At 46.9% G+C, this 16,476-nt stretch overlaps 1 pseudogene; it reads right to left on the bottom strand.

The window, feature by feature from the left end:
- Positions 1-5,617: 5,617 nt before the first annotated feature.
- LOC106488287 (aldo-keto reductase family 1 member B1-like) lies at positions 5,618-12,907 on the bottom strand (annotated as a pseudogene).
- Positions 12,908-16,476: the final 3,569 nt, after the last annotated feature.

Here is a 16,476-nt window from a genome sequence, read left to right as displayed (position 1 = left end):
TGTGGAGACAGTGTTTACCAGCAAGTGCATCTGGTCTGCTGAAAGAGTACACAGTAGAAGTGAAGAGGTGAGAGAGGAGCAGGGTATGATCATCTGAAGTGGTAGGGGGAAGAGCTACCAAGGCCTGCAGCTTTTGAGGTGCTGACAGAAGCACAACTAAAATCAGCATTTTGACATGGGAGCATGCAGATTTCAAGCTCGAATCAGAGAAGATGGGTCACTGTAGGAACCTGCCAGCAGCTGAGGGAATTTCTCCATTGCTTGGAGCCTTTCTATCCAAGTGGGATGTTTCTCTTGCTAAACGGCATGCTCTGGTTCAACCTCCAGGTGCTTGTTAAGGCAGGAAGGCAGACTCCCCCTGCCCCCCCGAGGGTCTTGGTTGACCCTGACTGGAAGACCTTGGCCCCCTTGCTGCACTAAGCTCAAATCAGGCTAGGCACATGCTTTGAGGGATCTTCAGTCTTCTGGACTGGTTCATGAGACTTTTGTCTTTGATAGCACTACTTGACCATTAATCCAGAGTGCTGTGTGAGCTCAGAAAAGATATCCCAGGGGCAGCCAGATGACAAACAAAGACATGCAGAAATGCCCCAAGCTGCCTGCAGCAGCATAGTGGGCACAGATGGCAGGATTTTGGTAGCAGAGGTGACCGCTGTGGGAGGAGGTCCCGCACTGCCCCGGGCTGGTCAAAAACGGATACAGCCAGCTCCCAGTGCTGTGAGGAGCAAAGTGGTCATGGTCATGGGACTAGGACGTGCAGAGGAGCAGCAGACATTACGCTCACAGCCCCCCCGTATGCAACATGGCATTGTGCCGCAGTGGGAGCGGGGCACCTGTGACATGTGTGGGGGTGAGTGTGGGCGATGCGTGAACAGTTGGAGAAAGGGGGGCGCCGGAGGAGGCTGTTGCCAGGTGGGAAGGTGACTGGGAGCAGTTGAGCAGGTGCCTGCTCCAAGGCCCGGCCCCAGCGGTCTCCCTGTGGGATGCACCAGGAGAGTGGCGTGCTGCGGTGCTGGGGGTGCCCAGGGCTTGCCCTGTGCTCCCGCAGTGCTCCGGAGGGACTGGGCTGCTCCGCAGAGCAGAGGAACGTATTTGTCAAAGTAACAGTTTGTTTAAAAAAGGCGTTAACAAGTGCTAAAGGGTGAAAGGGAGGCCCTTGGTCGGAAGTTAGCCGCTAGCAGCGCTGAACGGGCCAGGTTGTAAGGTGTGTGCTGTGTGCCGAGCCAGCTGGGCTGCTCTGGGATAGTGAATGAGCTTATAGTGAGTTTCTAAGTCATGGAGGGAGGGGACTCCTGCATCTTGGCTGGGGAAACTGAGGACTCTGATGGCGAAGTAAAGCCAGTGCCCTTTCAGGCAGCCCCATTTGCAATGGTTAAGTTGACCTGCGGAGATGGAGCTCCCCAGAGTGTGAGCACTTGGCAGGCCCTTACTGAGGGCCAAATTACAGAAACAGGGACACTGGCAGCTGGTGCCCTTGTGGTGGCTGTGGTGGTGCTGGGGAGCCGGAGCACGTGGGTACAGCTTTTGGCTTGGGAGAGCAGAGCTCTGGGGAGTTTAGGCTCTGTGCTGCTTGCACAAGGGAGAAGGGAGGGATGTATTGAGCAATGGCCCAATCCTACTCGTGTTCCAGATGAGATAGCCGTAGAGGGACTGGGAAGAAGGAAGTAATCGACGGCCGTTGCTTAGACTGTTGGAGTGTGTTTACAAGCAAGAGGGAAGGGACCCTGAAAAAGTGGTAATTGCAGACTCGTGATCATAGCCCAAAAGCTTTGAGGGCTAGGCACACTTACTAACGCCCCTCTGGTGTCGCCCGATAAGCTGGTGGGCCGTTCTTTTGTTCAAGGAGTGACCTATATGTATCGTACTGGGGGAGCATGCCAGAAGACAGCACTGAGATTAGCAGCATGGCCAAGGATAATGCTGAGAGACCAGTAGTATGGGCGACCTGGGAAAAAGTGTCTGATGGGGATGAAAATTGTCCATGCCAGTGCCCTATATGCTGGGATTTACAGATGTTCCTGAAGGAAAAGGGGGAGTTCATGACAAAGTGGGGCAGAAAACCTGTCATTGATCTGGAGTTGGGAATTAAGGAATTGCAAGCACAAGGGAAAAGACCAGAGCTCAGTATTACAGGATGTGGAACAAGCTTCAAGCTCCTAGTTAGGCTGTTTGGTGCATTGTTTTACTCCCCAACAGGGAAATGCTCATGCTGTATCAGGTGAATGTTGTTCACCACCTCTTTTGTGTCTGGATGAAGCTCTACAGGTGCTGGACACATAAACTGCTTGGTGCCTCTAATGATGGTGATAATCTTTGCTTGTACTGGGTTAATCATTTGCTTGCATGCTGAAGTATAGTGAATAACTTGAACCATTCCACAGTTCTTGTTGGCTTTGCAGGGACAAGGTGTGAAGTTTGTAGCAGGCATTCAGATCATTAGGTTTTTAACCCCAGTAATCTAGGTGGGAGGGGCAAGGGGTGGAGCTTGTAATTAATATATATTCAAACTGTTCTGAAGTTCTTGGTTGCCTTTTGCAGGGACAATGTGTGAAGTTTGTAATAAGTAGATTTGAGATTGTTACAGTGTTAATTCTCATAATCTTGTCTGCTGGGGAAGGGGGGGAGTTTGTGCATGTGTTCAGCTTGTCATGCTAGCCACTATAGTCTGGTCTGTAGGGATGAAGGGTGGAGTTCGTAATGAGCGTACATTAAGACTGTGATGATGTTAAAGGTGGAGTTTAAGTAATGAATGTATGTTCAAACAGTTCTTAATGCATGTTTTGCAGAGGTGAGGGAGGGAATGTAAAGGGAAACAAATTGCAGGGTTTAAGTAGCAGAAAGCTGCAGCGCTGAACTGTGTGGAAGGAGGCCATGAACTGCCACGTGCCAATCAGGACTGGTTCCAGCCAGCTCCAGAACCAATATAAATACCCCATCTCATGCCAAAATTCAATCCACTTAGAGGTGCCCAGGGCCACCTGGCTCAGCCACACTGTTGGGAACAGGGCTGGAGATGCAGTTGTGGAAGGAGGCGTTCCATGCCAAAAAGGTTCACTTCTGAGAGGATGGCAGCCTGCGGATGAGCCATGCTGGAGCAAGGAAACCCCTGGAAGGACTGTGGCTGGTGGGCCATGCACGCTGGAGAAGGTACACTGCTGAAGAAACTGTGGCCTAAATCTTTGGCTCCCTGCACCATAACAAAGCTGCCTCACTTCTGCCTGGAGATTGTTGAGTGTTTTATGGGTTGTTTTCTTCAGGAAACTCAAAAAGAAGTATTCTTGGATTGTATGCTCATGAACAGAAACTGGAAATTTTGGAGAGAAGATCTTAAGGTGGCTCTTTCCTTGAACAGAAGGGTTTTTTTTTTTTTTTTTTTTTGATGCTTTCAGTTTGAGAGCAAGGAGAGTAGAAGGTTTGGGGATTGGTTCCCTAAGACCTACCCTGCAAACAGCCCTTCTCGCCTGTGTCAGGTGTGCTCCAGAATGTGTGTATGTGCACGTGTGTGTGCATGGAGGTAACATGCTTGGCTCTGGTGCTACTGGGATTTGTATCTTGGCATCCATGCCCATGTGAGGGGGCTGGGTGCTGCCTGATGTGCAGCCTGAGGGGAAGAGGCTGAAGGGGCTCTATCTGGTGGGCTCTGGTCTTCTCCAGGCTGCTCTGGGGCCTGGCCGTGCTACGCTGGCTTGTGGGGGTGAGCAGTCTCCTCCCAGGGGTGCAGGGGCAGACATTGGCCGTTGTGGGAGGGCTGAAAGCCCCATCTGCAGTCATGGGGCAGCTGGGCCAGGCTGTGTTGGGGAGGGGGCAGCTGGGTTGATGGGGGCTGTAGGAGGAAGGTTGTTGCAGCCTGATGAGCCCTAGTCCCCGAGCGCCTGACGTGGTGGCCTGGGCGGCCTGAGCTTGGGGCATTTGGCCTTGCAAGGGGACCTGCTGCCTGGGGCTGGCTGGGTTCAGCATCGAGGGGCTGAGCCTTTCCCGGAGAGCAGAGGAAGGAGGTGGCCACACACAGCTGTGGTGTGTGAAACAGCTACCAGGCACCGCTGGGGACTGTGGCAAGAGCTCGAGCTACTGCTGGCCTGTGGTGACAGGGAAATCCAAGCCTTCTCTGAGGTCTGGCTGCCCTCTGGTGCCAGCAGGGAAAAGTGCCGAGTGGTTTTGCTGGTGGTAATTGCCCCAGGGAGGGCAATTCATGTCTCCTAAGTATGGGTGGCCACAGCCAACCCATGTCTGCTTTGCCTCTGTTTGCAGGAGAGTCCATGAAATCCAAAGTCCATGAAATCTAAACAGCAAACTGAGTCTGAGCCTAGAGCAGCCACTGCCCTGGGTCAAATGAATCACCTCTGACTTCCACTGCCAGTTTTGCCCAGATCTCCTTTGGCTGCCACTGGAGCTTAGAGGCTGTCTCTGAGGTAGGTGCCTGCACCTACGTTGTGGACACCTAAAGTTAGATGAGGTGAGTGTCCCTGCCCAAAGAGACCCTAGCAGCTGCATGTGACCTGAGAGCAAAGGACAAATATGGCCATTACATAACAAAACAACTTAAAATGGAAGAATGGCAAGTAAATTCTGGTTTTTCATTTCATAGGTAACATCTAGTATTTCTTTGTAGAAGCACTAAAAATACTTCTATTCCATGCCCTGCACCACAATTTTTGCTTCACCTACGGAGTTATGCATCACATTTTTTTTTGTTTGTTTTGGTTGCAAGAGTTTAACAACTGGGTCTTAGAAGAGCAGAATATTGCTGTGCTCCATCCTTTCTGTGGAATTCTCAGAAATAAGTTATTTCCTAAAGCCAAATGGTACCTGAGGTGCAGCATCCTATCTCACTCCTAGGTGTAATGCCCAGGCTAGAGACTGGACACTCGCAGCATTTCAAAACAAAAGATCAGACAGGAAATGATTGAAGGTGTTTCTGCATTTAAAAGTTAGCTTCTTTTTTTGGAATAGAGACACTTTTAATGAAACTGTGGATGCAAGCTGTGTTTTGGTGTGTTAACACTTTTCCACATAAGGACAGAACTGCACAACTAGCAGGAATCTAAAGCACATGTTGAAAGTATACTTACTGAAAAACAAACAGAAGGCCTGTTCTCTGTTGTGTTTTGTTACCTAGCAATAAACTTGTCTAAAGAGTGCTCTGACCCACAAAACATACAGTATTATTTTATTTAAGAGAGGGATAAATAGGAAAAATTTGTGTTTACTTTTAGAGTGGTGAAGCTACTGGCTGTCTCCCTCCTCCTCAGGAATTAAATCTTTAGTTCACATTCCTCCTCTTCAGATTTTTCCTCCTTCTCCATTGTTCACCAGTGCTGACCATCCTCTTTAGCCCATTGTGTAATTGCAAGATGGAAGACAAATATGAATTGGTAGTTAAGAAACTCCCTGTTTTCTCCTTACTACTTCCAACCATATTTTGGTGCAGAATTATTACAACCTACATCTTGTTCTTTAGAATGATTTTACCATTTCCTTCTGCCAAAAAAAGGAGCACTCAAATCACCAAATAATATCCTGTCTTCACTGGCAGGAAAAGGACAGATACAGAAAGAAAGCTGGATAAATGGATAGCTCAGAGCTAGAACAGAACAGACTTCAAGGTCTGGAGAAGGGCAGGATATGACCATATTCAGTATTCTGTGTTGAAAGGGTACTCCTTGTGAGTTTTGCACCTGAAGGAAATAAGAAAAAAAGATACTTCTCATGTCTGCAATAAACACTGTATAGAGGTGTACTGGGTGCGTAGAGGAGCTGCCCAAGGAGAATATAGATAGTGTAATTGTAGAATGAATTTGTTTCAGGTTTGTTTTCCTGGGTGGTATGTGCCATTTGTACACTGAGACAGTTTCAAGTCCCTTTCTGTCATTTAGGCATTCTATGTAGGGTGCACATGTAGAAGCTCTGTGTTTAAAGTATTCATAACTTAAGGGTTTTGAAAAAAACAAATACCAAACACTACCACTCACGTGCTCATTGCACAGACTCTCCAGTTTCTGTTAAAGCTGAGAATGGTTGCCATCTCCTCTTTAGTCAATTCAAAGTCAAACACCTAACAGGAGAAACAGCTGGAAGTCATCTCTTGGAACAACCCAAAGATTGTGGGATTCACAAGATTCAAGAGCAAGTCCACACTGGAAGGGTGCTGGTTAGAAGGAGCGATGGCCTCATGCAAGAGCGAAGGGGAAAAGCAGTCTGTAGGCATTTCCAAGACTCCACTGGCAGGGGGAGGAAAACACCCACCCACCCACCTACCCACCACAGTTGCAGGTAATGTGTCTGCTGTTCCAAGAAGCTGGGTGAGCAGTCAGTGTTGCAGCATGCCTCCATCTGTGGAGATTGCATCTATCTGTCCTACTCCAAAGGAACACCTGGAAGACTCTCCTGTAACCCATTAATCCAGCTGGGTTTCTTCTGAAATCCTGATGTCCAATGTCAGTCAGAGATGGCTGAATTCAGAGGAGCAACTTGGTGTATGGACACGAGAATGATTTTCTTAATGTTGCTTTGCCCTACGTAAGACTTTTCTGGCATGTTACTGCACTTGGGCTCCATGTGAGCCCTGCCTGCTGATTCATGCACAAGCACCAGAACAGGAAGCATCATCTAAGGTGACTGTTAAGGTTACCAGTGCACTGCTTCCAGGAGCTCTGTTCACTTCTGCTCTGTGAACTGCAGTTGCTACTTTAGCCCTCACTAGACCATAGCTAAACAGACAGAGAAAAAGCCCAGTGCTCTTGTCTGAGGAGGACTTGGGAAGGGTAAGAAAGGATTGCTGCTTGCTCTGCAGGGGGAAGGACTGCCGTCCCTGAAGGGCAGCACCCAGGCTGCCATGTAATCACTCACCTTGGAGTTCTCCACAATGCGCTGTGGTGTGACAGACTTGGGAATCACAACCACATTTCTCTGGATGTGGAACCGAATGAGAACCTACAAGAGCATATCAATGGGTCAGAGACAAGATGGCTCTTGGTCTGTAATAAGCAGAGCCTGTCCCAACAGCAGTTTGCTGTAATGTGCATGATTCAGCAAAAATAATTCATTTCTACGTATCAAATGATTCCTGTACTCGAGGCCTAGACAGCACTTCTAGAAGAGCAAAGAGAGACGTGGTAGAGCCCACAGAAAGGTCTCCTTTCTCCTCCCCCATCCAGTTTTGGGACAGTCAGTTCCTTCCCTTCACACCCAGACTTTAAGCAGTCATTGCAAGGGTTTCATTCTCTGCAACAGCACTTGAGATTGGGAAACAACATCTGAAGATGGGCTGAGAATCTGCTGCTTTTTGAGTGTCAGAGTCCCTTCAAGCACACACTGCAGGCCACACACCAGGAAAACACCTGCATTGCTACTGTACACCACAGAGGGTGTACAGCTCACAGGGAATGAAGAGTCAGGCTGTACCCACAGCCTGTTGTTTCCTTACAGCTGTGTTCCAGGAACCAGTACCCTATGCCCTGCACCACCTCTACTTACCTGTGCTGGGGTTTTGTTGTGCTTGGCTGCAATCTCTTTAATCTTGGGGTCATCCAGAAGGGAAGGATCCTCTGGCTTAGCCCTGTATGGAGAACAGAAGGCCAATGGTGAGGAACCTCTTTAGCAAGACCCTACCTAGCAACAGAAGGCCACATCTAGCTGAATGGGTAACAGTGCAGTTGCAGTCTCAATGCTTCGAGCATCAGTCATGCCAGCTGCCTTGCAGATTGCAGAGCAGTCTTACCATGGCCTGTCTGGAGAGCCAAGAGGACTGTATGCTGTCACAGCAATCCCTTTGGACTGGCAATACTTGATCAGCTTCTCCTGGGTAAGGTATGGATGACATTCAATCTGCCAGCACAAGAGCACAGAGACTGACAGCAGCAGAACTGCTGTAACTTGCTCCAGGGATTATCTCCTAATCCAATTACAGGCTGCACTTTGTCCTAATTTGCCAGTCTCTATGGTATTATGCAGCCTTAGCTGTTTATGGCAGCTAATTTTATAACAGGTCTTCCTGCATCTCTTGGTCTTTACTCCAGGGGAAAAAAAAGAGAGTTTCATAGAGCCCATCTCTGGGTTCTTTGTCCCTTGAGAAAACATTCTGAAGTGCTTATAAGACTTCTAGGCAGTTCAGCAAATATTAAATAAATATCAATCTTTTATATACAGTAATTACTGTTGGGTGGGATTAAGACTGTATGCTGTATCTATTCCATTTTCCCTTTTTCATCTGTCCTTGTCTTAAAAGCCCCTTCCTTCTAAGGCTGTGTGAAAAGGTTCTATAAATATTTATGAGTTTGGATATAGATATGTTTCTCTTCAGCCTGCTGCTTTTTAGTAACTGCATGTGCAGAGAAAGTGTGTGAAAGTTTCCTTAGGATGGAAAAACTCTAGAGACTAGCAGTCTTAGTGAATCCACAAGAACTACTGCACTCGGAGCTATAAGAGACTGCCAAATCTGTACAAGGCCTCTTGGACAAATAAGCATCAACAGCAGGTTAACAACTGCATCCAAGAGGGCAGAAGTGGCTATATACAGGCAAAGATTCCAGGATTATGTATACACCCCCCTCCACCCCATGACACAAAGACCCATCTGAGAGATTTTCTGAACAGCTACCAGGAAGCCACTAGTGCACCACTACATGTATTCCTTCTGCATAAAGAGTTTAAGTTTACTTCCCAACTGTTACTCCAACTAGGTAACTATGAATGAATCATACATGCAAGTACGTGCATGCACGAGAGAATAAATGCATGTGAACAGTTATCATCTGCTATTAGTAATAGAATCAAGCTGTTTATTACTAATAACAGATGAACAGCTGCAAGTGTTTTAAGAAGTTATGGTTACAATCCATGTGTTCCACAACTTCATCCCTTACCAGGATACAGGAAATTTACAACATCCTCATTCAACCAGTCAGATCCTGATAATCCTCAAAGAACATTCACCTCCTGTCACTTTGTGGCCTACCTGGTTATTTACAGGCTTGTATTTCAGTCCCGACTTGTTTAAGATCCTCTCAATCTGCTTGTGGTTGAAGTTGGAGATTCCAATGGCTTTGACCAGACCAGCATCCACCAGCTCTTCCATGGCCTAACAGAAAGAACAGCAAAGTTGTCATCATCAGGTATACCAGACAGGGCCTGAAGAAGACATTCCTCCTAACATGGCTTACTTCCTTCATGGAAGGAACAAAATGACTGTCTCAAGATGCACAGAGTTCTTGAGTCTCTGAAGGAAAAGAGGGCACTGGTATATTCGTGCCTCAACTCCTATCCCACCCAAGACTGAAGCCTCATTCCTTGAGACTGCAGAAATTTACGCAGAGTTCCATGTGGCAAATACTGATATCTGATAACCTGCTATTGTACCAGCACTGGAGGCTGGAGTGCCCCAGGCTGTAGGCAGGACCACAGCTTAAAATGTCTTTATTCCTGCAAAGTGTGTTTGGACAGTTCCCAAGAACTGTGTTACAGCTGCAGTGAAGACAACTGTATAGTTGTTAAAGTCAAACAAAGAACTTTTTCTAGCTTCAGTCTGGCCTATGGCTCCACTGAAAGCAATCATGCAGCTCATGGTAAGTTGTCAGCTCGACTGAGCATGTATGTTTTGAAAAGCTACCTTATACTACAGCAAGTTCTTTCCAACTAATTTTGCACACATGAGGCAACTCTGTGACTGCTGAAGGTAATGAAAACATGGAAAAGATCAAGGACAGGAAAGATCATTCTCCCACAGCAGCAGAGCTTATCTCCCATGTATGTAGAATATCAGTGTTGCTGGGTATAGAGGGTTATGAAATTTTTGCCAGTAACCATTCCCAGTAGAGACAGGTTTATCTCTTGGACCCAGCAGAGTAGTGACTCACTCCACTTGCAGAACAAAGAAGAACAAACAAGTTTACTTCTTGTACTGCTCTATCATGTCCATTAAGGAAGACCATTAGGGAAGGTTTTTTGTAGTTTTGTTTTCAAAAAAGTATAGTAAAGACCTGCTTAGGTCCCAGGAACATATAAGTTAGGTCTATACTGAACAACATCTGCTGAAAAGGAACCATATACACACAGGTCTTTGTGAGGAGGCTCAATTTATACATTGCTGGCACTAGGAAACTCAGAACAACCTGCGTATAGGATCACAGCTAGATCCACGTGTCAAGTTTGCTCAACATCTAGAGTATTCTGCAGATGTCCTAGTAATATGCAATAACAGAGTTTCACTTGATGGCTTCGTCCACATAAAGTTAACTACAAATTTGATAGTGCAACAAGCAGTTGAGAATCTCCTAAGCAAAAGGTAGGAGGGAAATTTTAATCAGGCTGTAGCAGAAAGGAAAGGCTAAGACTGGAAATAGTCAAACTGAGACATCAGCTCATTTGAAGTATATGCAATCTGTGAGAGTTTGATAGCAAAAAGCTTCACCTTTTGAATTCCAGGGTCTGCGGAACAACAATAAGGCTTCTGCAGGAAAACTCAGTTCAGTGTGTACCATATTAAGGACTCAGTGATTAAAGAGAGAAATGGAAAACAGAAACATTTGCTCTTGCTCTGAGATTCTGTAACATGCAGAAGACAGACTTTCTGTCAGGCAGTGAAGTAGAGGCTCCCTCCTTCCCACAAGGAGGGAGCCAAGCCATTGTCAGAGAAGCACACTTGGGGTTTGTGAAGAAAAGGGCAGCAGTGTAGCTTATGCTTGCAGCTGGGAGATGTGCCCCTACCTCTAGGTCTGCCTCTCCCAGGATCAAAAGGGCAGAGGACACTGTGCAAGCAGCAAACTTGGAGGCAGGGATCAAGAGGCTGGCTCACATGGCCAGAGTAAAGCTGAATGAGCAGCACTAGAGCACGCACAGACACCTGAAAGCCCTTGACTGGAGGAGCAGTAGTGCCATAAGCATGACTGGCAGTTTTGAAGAGCTCTCCCAGAGGGAAAGCCAAGGGCATCTCTGTTGCTGTACCTTAAACCCAAGAGGCCAGTGCATGAGGTAGAGATCCAGGTAATCCAGTTTCAGGGCAGCAAGAGTCTTCTGGCAGGCTCCCTTCACCAGAGGTTTGTCGTAGAACGTGCACCAAAGCTAGAGAAAAAAGCCAAGCCACACTGTGACCTCCGGGGTTAAAGCTCTCAGGTGCTGTCCTGAACAGCAGAGAAGCTTTCCATCTTCTTTGGCAGCCAACATGGAATTAGGTCATCCTGTTGCTCTTCAAGGGGGGCCTGTTCTGTGAGCAGAACTGGCCCATGATACCAAAGTCATTGTGTGTGGTGGCAGCACATGTAATTGAATTAGTTTGCGGCCTTTAAGAACCAACTATTGCAACATAGATACTGGTTAAAGGGTTCTTTTCAAGATAACAGTCGGTTTCAGTGATGAGCTAAATATTGGATTTCCTGCATAAGAAAAACTAAGCATACCTTTTCTGGGACATTTGAGCTTATTACATGTTTTGAACAGTCCCATGCAATCTGAGAATGTGGAGCATAACCTATATATCTCTCTATAGGATGAAGTGAAGCCAGAAGCTTTCATCAGTATTGCTCTGTTCTGAATTGCTCCATGCTATAGCACAGTTTCTCCCTCATTCTTTGAATTTCCTCCTACAGACAAGTTCTGTGCAAAGCAGGTCTCCCTGTAGATCCTATGGCACCAGATCCTTACCTTACTGATGATGAAGAGGTCCTCTCGCTTCACAACACCTTCCTAGATTTTCTGCTGGATCCCTTCCCCAACTTCATTCTCACTTTGGTACACATAAGCACAATCAAAGTGATAATACCCAGCATCAATAGCAGCCATCACTGCAGCTGATATTTCCCAGCTGGGGACTGAAAAAAAGAAAAAGCTAATATCCCAAACCAAAACATGCAGGCTTTTTCCTTGATAAAAGAAATGCAAACAAAGGGGGTTTAAGGGGAATTCTTCCATGCAGTGTTCTCAAGACTGTATTCATATCAAACACGGTCTCCCGGGCTTAAAGCCTGTCTCTAATCACATCTCTGCAGTCCCAGTCCCATGCAGGGTTCAGCCCAAAGGTCAGGTAGAGCTGAGGCCCCGAACACCCAGACAGTTCTCCAGAGCTGGACCAGGAAGAAATGAGTTTTGCACCAGAGCTCTGCAATACCTCTCAGCTAGCACTCCTCACTTCTCCGTTCTGCTTCCCAAGAGGAGAAGCAGTCAGCAGCTGCCCAGCTGGGAGGATTTTTGTGTGATGGATGAGGCATTGGTCTAAGCCTCAGTCACTGTACAGAGCACAGCAACACACATTTCTGCTCCTCCCCTCTAAGCACCCCACCTCTAAGTCAGAGGCTACCTCAGCTGCTCTCTTCAGAGAGCTTCTAGCTCCGTGGCCTAAAAGGGCATACAAAAGAGCACCCACAAAAGAAATGTAAGAATACCTTCTTCCAGCAAGTTTGTTTTCAGACATTATACAGATCACTGATTTTGCAGTTGTATTAACAACAAAGTAAATCTCTTCAGCAGAACTTCCTTGAAATGCATGAATTGGCCTTTAAGGCAGTATCTTATTACTGGGCAATTCAAAGTGATCTCACCTCAGATTTTAGGTTATCCAGCACCGAATCAGCACTTGCACCATAGAGGAGTTAAGCTTGCATGCTGTTGTGGGGAGAGATGCTTTTAGCATTAGGAGGGATGGAAAGAGAGGGAAAAAGATGCAGGGGAGCCAGGGCTCTGGAGGGCACTAGCACCGTGCATAGCAGGGTGGCCCGGCCAGGCTGCCAGTGCCACAAGTTGGGCCAAGCGCAGCCCTGGCAGCCACTCTGCCCTCCCAGGGCTGGGCTGGGCCAGGCAGTGCTGCTGCAGCTGCCCCTCCTGAGAGCGAGGGGCCCTGGGCAGCTGCCATTACCTTCCAGGTGCCCAGCCCCAGGAGGGGCATCCACACCCCACTGCTCAGCTGGGCACAGGTTGCCATCACCCTGAAGCACCACAGCTGCTTCCCAGACAGCCCTTTAATAGCAGCTGGGCCAGGTGCAGCTGTGGTGCATGCCTGTGGGCTTGCAGGTCCCTGGTGAAGGTGGGAGGAGGGCAGCTTTCACATGTGGTAACTGGAAAGAGAAAGTGGGTTGTCCTGTAGGAGTGATTTAGGAAAAACAGTGAGCTTAAGAAAAGCCTTTATTTTATTGTTTTAGTCTGTCTTTGGGAGAAATTGCTTTTAATGCATTTTGGAAGAGGAGTGAGTTTCCAATGAGTGTTATAATGATTAAATTGTCCCTCTGACTTTAGGCAGGTGCAATAGGGCATTTCAGAATAAAATACACAAGTGTAAAAATAAATGATAGGTGCCTGTAATTTCACATCAGAAATTGGCTTTGAAATTTTTGCAGAGGCAAGAATATGTTGTCTGAAGAAATGGTCACAGCATAGCAGAAAAAGAAACAGATTTACGCACAAAATCGCTAGGTAATCCACAATGTAATGTTAAGGCAGCCTGGGAAGCTTTGGTGCTTGCTCACCCTTGGAGAATGTATTCAGGCACACCTGTTAGCTGGGAGTGTAATGATGCATTTTTCTCTGGGTGCCTCTCCCATAGCAAGTGCCCAGGCTTTTAGCAGCTTTGTAGGTTTTGCCTCACTTACCTGAGGGCAGACAGGGTGATTGGTTTTTCTCTTTAATCTTCCTCGTATTTTGTGTCAGCGCCATCAGCTATCCTCAGCAGAATGTGATGTGTTTCAGTTGGATCATGTAACAGTTACGTAATGCAGTGCTTATCTTTTGCCTTTTTCTGGATTCCTTCACTGTAAATCTGCTCTAAGCATGCTTGGTGTCTTGGCATTTGGTTCAAGACCCAAGGAAATCTGTGGAAAGACTGTGATTAGCCTAAGCCCATACCTCAATTCTGCTGACAGTATTAAAAGCAAGCTTTTTTGCATGAGAGGCTTCCTGCCATCCAAATCGAGGGCTTTTCACACTTGGTATTTGCCTTCCTACTGTGCGGCTGTCTGTCCAGGGAAGCAGACGGCCACTGTTGTGCAGAGTTGCAGGGAAGTTCCCTGTGCTGGCTGTGGCAGCGAGTGCTCACAGGGATTCCTGCTGAGCGCTGCTCATGGTGGCTGAGGGGCAGTAGTTAAGGTTAACGTGGGTGCAGAGCTGGTGAGCAGAGGGAGTACTGCTGGGGAGGTGGATTAACATGGTGGTAGTTGGGCTCACAGTGAACAGATGTCCATGCTTGACCTCTGGCTTGGCCTCACTGTTTGCAGAAGGCATGTGGAGAAGACTGCTCCTGACAAAGAATGTCTTCCTCCAAAGAAATCACCCAATTTTGAACCTTCAAAATGAGCATCCACACCTTTAGTAGGCACTCCCATTTTTAATGGAGTGCTAATCTGATGTAATGTGTACTTCACAGATATTTTTTGTGCAAAATGACAGGTTGTGCATTGGCTGTGATTTGCTTTCTCAGGGCAGCCTGAAGGCCAGAGAAGGGCCAGCGTGTCTCTGCTGTCTCTTGGATGCCGTGGATGCTCAAGCGAATGGTGGTGTTCTGGTGATTTATAAGTATCAGCAGAGATATGTACTAATCGTGCTTTGATTTCAGGCGTAGGAGCCCGTGGTGTAGGAACTGTCAGAATCAATCAGATTTTGTGCTGGCGTGCTACAAAAGTAAAGTGGTACCATCAGACAGATGTGAAAGCTTGCAAAACTCTGCTGTGTGGCCAGTAAGAGGGGATTTCCTGTCATAAAGAGGAGAAGACCCTACTGTATTTGTCTGTATTCTTCTGAGCCTGTTTTTCTGGGGAGAGGTTTTGAAGTTTTAGTGATCCTGTGGCAAGGAGCTGGGTAGAGTGTGTGAAGACAGAAAAGGAGACTTGCTGGAGAGCCCAGCTGAGAAATGCAACTTGGCCTTCTTCTCATTTCCTTTTCAGATGTTTGTGGGGTGTTGTGCTCTGCAGCCTGTTCACGTTCTCCTCCCAATGTGGCTGCATGGTTTTCCCTGATGACTTCCTGTCCAAGAGATGTTTCCACCTGTTTTCAGAGGATTTCAGGCAAAAGTTCTGTATTTTGCTGTGCCGTTTGCTCTTGTTAGTGGGAGACCTTCCCCTTTTTGCTCTAAGGCAGACCTGCTTTCAGCTATTTACGTCTCCCGAAGGCCTGGCTGGGGTTGTCACATGATGGCATGGCCTTGGGGAGAGAAGAAGTACTGCCTGTGTCACTGGGTGACACCTAGCCTGGTAAATCTAGCAGACCATGCCCTTGATAAATGCTCGTTTTTTTTTTTACAAGAAATGTCAGGAGTGTGTGTGAGGAAGGGGGTTGTGGGTTTTTTTTTGTGTGTGTGTGTGAGGTTTTGCAGTAGAGCAGGATGGTTACTGTAGTGGTCTTTCAGGTTTGTTGTGCTGACTTTGCATTTGGTAGTTGTAATTCACCACCACTTAGGACCACAAACTGTGACCTCAGAGACCAGCAGGGTTTGGACCTGCAAAGAACATGCTCCAAAATGAAGGAAGCGGCTATGTCCTTGTGGAGACAGTGTTTACCAGCAAGTGCATCTGGTCTGCTGAAAGAGTACACAGTAGAAGTGAAGAGGTGAGAGAGGAGCAGGGTATGATCATCTGAAGTGGTAGGGGGAAGAGCTACCAAGGCCTGCAGCTTTTGAGGTGCTGACAGATACAAGCCTAACTAAAATCAGTAGATTGTTAAGGCATTAAAATCGGACATTTGTTAAGGCAGGAAAGCAGCTGTGAGGATCTTAGTCAAACGTAATTCTAAGACAACCCACCAAAAGAATGGGAAGCACTGCCTTTTGTTATTTTTGTTGCTTGTCTGTGATAAGTAATATTTAGCAGTTCTCTGCAAAAACATGAAAAATACCTATGCTCCAATCCCTCTGCTATGTATTTTGCCTAGCCCTGGGGCTGCATGTTACATTCTTTCTGGAGCTTTTGTAGAAATACTTGGATGACATTAATCTCTGAAAAGATTATATATTTGAGGTTTAGATATCTAAGAATATTATACATAAGGTAGCAGTGTGCTGAAGTACAGAACAGAGTATTTGCATGTTGTTTTTTTTCCTGTGAGCCATTGAGAGTAAGTAGTCAAAACCTCAAGATGCAGTGTGGCTGAAGTCCAGTGTTATAGCTACCTCATAACAATAACAGGCTACAGGTGTAAGTTTTGTTCACAGCTTATTTTAAAGGAAAAGAGCTTTTTTTGTTTCAGACAGAAGACTTGTAGCCTATGTTCTTTTGCATTTGTCCTGGGGTAAAGGGAGCACGAGACAACATGATCCTGTTAAGCTGAACTCATTTTGTGGACCAGTGGATGGATAAGCTGTATCAGGGCGTTTTACACTTGCATGCACACAGAGTTACAGTTAACTGTAACTGCAGTGAGCCTAGCCTGGGGGAAGTGCAACACTTGCTCTGACCCATCTCAGTGTCAGGCTCTGGGCAGTGGCTCAGCACAAACATGTAGCAGTTCCACCTCACCTCCTCCGCTTCCATGTGGCTTTGGGCTTCTGCATAATATTGCTTCACCCCT

Source organism: Apteryx mantelli, chromosome 1, assembly GCF_036417845.1.
Source record: "Apteryx mantelli isolate bAptMan1 chromosome 1, bAptMan1.hap1, whole genome shotgun sequence".
Taxonomy (NCBI): domain Eukaryota; kingdom Metazoa; phylum Chordata; class Aves; order Apterygiformes; family Apterygidae; genus Apteryx; species Apteryx mantelli.
This window is presented reverse-complemented; position numbering and strand designations above follow the sequence as displayed.